The sequence below is a fragment of the Vulpes vulpes genome, chromosome 4 (assembly GCF_048418805.1).
Source record: "Vulpes vulpes isolate BD-2025 chromosome 4, VulVul3, whole genome shotgun sequence".
Taxonomy (NCBI): domain Eukaryota; kingdom Metazoa; phylum Chordata; class Mammalia; order Carnivora; family Canidae; genus Vulpes; species Vulpes vulpes.
In genome coordinates, this window is record NC_132783.1 from 122,773,166 (window position 1) to 122,779,165 (window position 6,000).

Below are 6,000 nucleotides of genomic sequence, written 5' to 3' on the forward strand. Positions count from 1 at the left end.
ATGCTATTCATATTACACCATTACCATTTCTTCATAGTTCTAATTATCTCACCCAAGTATTTCTTTGTAAAGGTTTAGAGTACAACGGACCTCATGTCATTTGACTTTTCAGTATTTTTTTTTTGACTTTTCAGTATTTTTTGATCCCGTAGACCATTCCCTCCTTTTCAAAATTCTTTTTTTCAAAATATTGTCTTGGGTTCCTTGACACACTTTCTTACTTCTTGTATCTTTGGCTACTAAAAGTGTTCTTTGCAGTGTTCTTTGCAATGTTATCTTGCAGAAACAAAATGTTGAAAAATCTGGTACCTTTACTGGTTTCAGACATGCCCTTGGCTTCAATTGCCTTCTATGGGACAATGGGTATTTCTCCCTATAGACCTATCTTTTTAGTTTCAAATCAGTACATGTAACACTCTACCTGATATCTCCATGTGGTTGTCTCCAAGGCTTTTCCTAAATATTTTTCAGTGTTTTTCACTTCTGGCCTCTACTACTTATACTTAACTGTGTACTGCCCACCACTTTCTCCAGGACTACAATATTGCATTCCTAACTGGTTTCCACATTCACCATTACCCTCTCTAAACCCAGCATCCAAACTTCAGATTGAATCATTCTTCCAAAAAAGCAAATCTGATCATGTAGTCATCTTTCCTTCTTCTCTACCCTACAACACACATTAAAAACTCTTTCTGAGGTCTCAATGCTCTTACCAAAAAGACAAAACTCTTATGAGGCCTGGTTCTCTCTCCAGGCTCATCTCAATTCATTTTCCATGTGAATAGCTATGCCCCAGCAAATGGCATTCTTTCAGTTCTTGAATGTTCCACATTCCCTTCCACCACCAGCCATTTGAGCAGGCTACTTCCTCTATCAACAACGTTCTCCTCTCCTATTATCTCTTTGGTAGACTCTGACTCTTTTTTATATCACTTCCTCAAGAGGGTATTTCTTGACCTTCACTGGGTAACAAATTATCATAAATATAGAGGCTTAAAACAACACAGATTTATTATCCCACAGATCCCATGAGTCAAGAGTCTGGCAGCAAGTTAGCTGAGTCCTCTGCTTAGGGTTTCACCGGACTGAAATCATAATGTTGATATGTTCAACCTCATTGAAGTTTCAAGATCCTATTCCAAGCTCAATCACATTGTTGGCAGAATTAATTTCCTTGTGATCATAAGGCTGAGGTGCTCATTTTCTTGCTGGTTATCATGTATAAGTGAATGAATACACAAATCATGGTATATTCATATAGTTGAATACAACTTAGCAATAATAGTAATAACTGATTAGTATACACAGTAATATGAGTAAAATTCAAAATAACTCTTCTGAGTGAAAAAGCCAAACCAGAAAAATAATAAACACTGTATGAATCTACTTACATAAACATCTAGAAAATGCAGTCTGTCTAGAAAGCAAATTGGTGGTTGCCTAGGAATAGAGCAAATGAAAGTGCGAAGGAGAAGTACAGCCGGGCATGAGAAAACTTTTGGGGAGTAATGGAGGGTTCATTATTATCTGTAAACTTTAAATATGTGTAATTTATTATATTCAGTTATTCCCAAAAAAAGAGTTATAAAGAAAAGAATCAGCACTGCCACCATTTTCTGGTATCTTTTTTGCTTTAAATCACTTTGCTTTCTCTTACCTGACTTTGGCCAGAGCCTAGGACTTCCTTTGAGTGTCTGGTGTTTCTCGGCTCCAGAGACATGTTTTTGGGGTACCCAAGGCTGCCAGATGACCGATCTTTATATTAAATACCAATTAGAGCACTGGCAAGTGTGTATGGTGTGTGAAGATAATTTGGAGAATTGATGCACATGTTTTAAACATGGTGGATAAACTTTCATCTCTACCAAAGAGACCTTTTTGTTATAGGCCTGTAAATCAAATGGTGCCCTGAGCCAAAAATAAAGTATGTTACAAAACTTTGCTAAGGGTAGCTGCAAGATCAAATTCAATTTGTAAAATTTATTTTACCATGACCAATAAATCAGTTCAAACCAAGCTAAGGGTTTTCCAAGAATATAACAAATAAATTAACTGTAATTGAAATCAAAGTTATACATTTTCTGAAATCATTAAGAAGAGCAGAACTAGACATGGTAATATGTTACCCTGTACTGAACTTGAATCTGAATTTGCTTGATTCAAATGGTTCAAGTCCCTAGCCATAACCTTGTTCCCCATGTTGCAGGTAAAACAATGACACAGTTGTGGACACCTCAGTGGAGCTCTCGGATGATATCTTGGCAGAGAAAAATTAATATAATTCCATAAGGTACATGGAATATTTCCTAATGACTACAACTGATTAAATTCCAGTTAGAGCCATTCTGGGCTTCCAAGCACCACAATTAGTGGAGTGTGTTTTCACCTCCCAAATTTGAAGTAAAATACCTAGATCGAAGAAAAGTCTAGTTACTGTCAACTACATAAATGAAAGTACTTATATACCACAGCATGTATACAATTAGCTAATAAATTTCAACTCGATAATTACCTGAAATTAGGAAAGCAGAAAAGAAAGAAAGGAATGTGCCACATACCAACTCCACATTTTCCCCTAAAAGCATTGGTCTCCAGTGGTGACAGTCACAACATGTTTGGGAAAATGTTATTGGACCTTGTGGAGTTAACGATATAGTGTGGCTTTCAGCTAGGAGGAGAGCTTTAAAGCAGAGTCATAAGAATATTGTGGTAATTGTACTCAACACCAGGGAAAAGAAGTAAAACAGCGAGATGTTGAAAATAATACATTTTAATGGAAAGAAACATAAAACAAACTTCACAATGGTGCCCTTTTAATGTGCTCATGATAGCTGTTAATTTTGAAAAGGTAAGTGGACTGTTTATAGCATATAGAGAAGTAGAAGGTAAATGTTAAGAAGGACTATTTTGGGATAATAGAAAGCATGGTACTAAATCTTAAAGTAGTAGCTGCTTAAAATCTTGCCATTTTCCCAAATTTAGTCTATGACCTAGAAAATTTTAACAGCTCAAAGCCTTAGGCAGATTGAAGAATCAGTCCCACATTTGGACTTTTTAATCAGGATAATGGATTCTGATCAAGTTAAAGATATCAAACAGTAGAAACAAAGAATTATTAAAATATTAAATGAGCAGAATCATAAAAGTCATAGAAGTTGAGAGCTGTGAAGACCTTTACAGGTGATAGAGTACAACTCCCTTTTCACACAAATAGAAAAAAAACAAGCCTTGGGAGATCATGTCCCTGGCTGAAAAGCACATATCAGAAAATCTTTACAATCATGACTTTCTTCAAATGATGCAAATGTCTGTATCACAGGAAACCCTCAATAAGTATTTGCTGAATGAATATATTAACAAGTGCTTCAGCCTTTTCAAAACCTATTTATTAGACATTTAGTTATGCATAACCATATAGAATGTGATAATGGCAGTCTGAATACTAAATATTAAAAATTTTAAATACATAATACCATTTAATTATTGATTTCATAACACAATTTGTAACCTGTATGGTAAGATTAGGAGTTTCGTCGGAGAGCAGCTACCTACTACCTCTATGGTCACCTAGGGAAATATGCCTTGAAGATATGCAGTCTCCCTGTGATGTGTGCTGGACCATGTCCAAGTCCTTGCTCTCTATTCCCTGTCCTCGTCTTGATCTCCACCAGGAAAATGAGAGAAGCCGAAATCGGAATTCACAAAGCAAAGACATCAAGGAGAGCATGTTAGATGGACAAGGAAAATATAAGGACAAAAAATGGAAAGGCTTTGGAGCACATAGGATTAATAAACATGTATTAGTAAATTGACAAATCTGGTTTTTCTAAAAGGGGGTGGAGCCAGAAAAATGTAGATATTGTATCTTAAAATTCTTAGCACATTGGTGATATGGCCTGGAAAACATGACCAGTTTGCTAGGACTGCTGTAGCAAAGTACTATAAGTGGAGTGATTCACACAACAGAAATTTATCATCTCACAATTTGGAAGCTGGAAGCCGGAACTCAGAATGCTTGTTCCTTCTGTTCCCAGCCTCTCTCTTTGGCTTGTAGATGGCCATCTTCTCCCTATGTCTCTAGGCATTGTCTTCTTTCTACATGTGTTTGTCTCTGTGACCAAATTTGCCCTTTTTATAAGGTCATCAGTCATATTGCATTAAGCCTACACTAATAATTCATTTTAGCTTAATCACATTGGCAATGACACTATTACGTGTCCAAAGGCCACATTCTGAGATATTTAGGGTTTAGACTACAACACATCATGGGTGTTGTGGTGGGAGACATGATTCAACCCGTAACAAACACAAGGGTTACATAAAAAGAAAAGTTTCATTTTTACTTTTTTTACTTGAAAAGTACAAATGAAAGTGTCAAGGGGCTATAAGATAACATCTTTATTTTTGGAACTAGTTATTACATTGTATTAATGGTTTAAGGAGGGAAGTTGTGCCTCTTGAAAACTTGCTCATCTCTAACTTGCCATTGACTTTATGTCTGTACATAAGGAAGTAGCTATATGTGGTCCGTGAAAAATCAATCTTCAAATAGACAATTTGAGAGAGTCTTGTTTTTAGTTTTCTGCTTGTTTCACAAGATCTTGGATTTATGGGTAGGAGGTATCTTTCTTCTATTGTTAATACTTTTATTTATGTATCAATGGCAGAGCTTTTTTTTTTTTATTTTCTTGTAATGGTCAGAATCTTACTGGGCAAAAAAAAAAAAAAAAAAAAAAAACCCACTTTCCAACATTTTACAGAGTGACTAGAAATTGGAGAAAGCTGTAGCACATTTATTTGCTAAAATATTTATGAAGAATTATAAACAGAGTAGTATGGTGGTTAAGAGAGTAACTTTGGAGTCTGATGGATCCAAGTTGAAAATCTGTCATTTGCTAATTGTATGACCTTGAACAATTAGCCAACCTCACTATGCCTCAGTTTCTGGCTCAAATTCATTTATGATAGTAGTAACTAACCTCCTATGCATTCTATGACAATTAAATTTAAAAATGTTCATAAAATGCTCATAATAAATGCCTGGCTCATAATAAGCCTCTGTCTGTGATAGCTCTCGTTATTAAATGAAGAATGAGAATTGGAAGATGAAATCACTATGTAAGTTTGAGCCCAATACTATGATATTAATAAGAACAGTAAGATTCAAAACTTGTGATGATACTCGAAAACAATTTGGAACTAAATCCCTTTTGTTTCACATTTCTTTCTTAACCACAATAATTTGTTGAAGCAATACGTAAATCACTTTAACCTCTATTATCAATTTTAACACAGTCATTTGCATTAATTTTCAAGTAAAAATTATTAACTTGTATTTCCTCATTTTTATTGGTAATTTTCCATCACAAGATAGTATTTACAAAATCATATTGCTAGAAATTGGTCTTAGAGATAATTTTGTCCAAATTTTTCACTTTACTGACAGAAAATTGATATCCAGAAAGTGTAAATGGTTTTCTTAATGTTAAATATTTAGGTCATAACCAACCAAGGCTTTTTAAATCCCAGGCCAGTGATCATTGAAGGTCATAACTCTTCAAAATAATACTAACACGTATTATATTGAGCCATACAGTGTTGAACTTCCAAACTTTTTTACTTAATTTTCTACCAAAGAAGATGTCATTAAACTTGCCAATTGGAAATTAATTATAGCACTACCACCTGATACTATTTAAAGTGTCCCCATACAACAAAAACTTATAAACACCTACCTTTGGAGCACATAAGCAGGTATAAATTATCTTATCCAATTGAAATTTAAAATTAAACTATACTAACCTTAATTTATTTAAAAAGTAAAGACACTCCTAAACTGACAGGGTAACAAAATGAAATTAAGTTGATTCTGCAGCCCTTGGCTAAATTCATCTGATTGATCGACATGACAAACTCACTAAAAGATAAAGTAAGAAAAAAGGATGGTTTTTAAGATAATCAGATCTGTCCACATTAACTCATCTTGGAGACAGCCAA